Raw genomic sequence first — 239 nt, forward strand, 5'->3', positions numbered from 1 at the left:
CTATATCTGTAAAGGCGCTCTGTTTTGTAAAGTTCAGATCTTGGGGTCAACCGGTCAGACAACTTAGCCTATTACATTTGCCAGTGTTGTGTCTGGTTAAAGCATTTTTTTTATTATATCAGTTTAATGACTAAACTAAAAAACACATTTACATCTTGAATGTAATCCTCAGAGCACCTTGCAGGCTTTTTATGAGTAATTGATCAGCAATCACTGCTGTGTTACAGTTAATAAGCACA

This window comes from Etheostoma spectabile, chromosome 10 (genome assembly GCF_008692095.1).
Source record: "Etheostoma spectabile isolate EspeVRDwgs_2016 chromosome 10, UIUC_Espe_1.0, whole genome shotgun sequence".
In the NCBI taxonomy this organism is placed as follows: domain Eukaryota; kingdom Metazoa; phylum Chordata; class Actinopteri; order Perciformes; family Percidae; genus Etheostoma; species Etheostoma spectabile.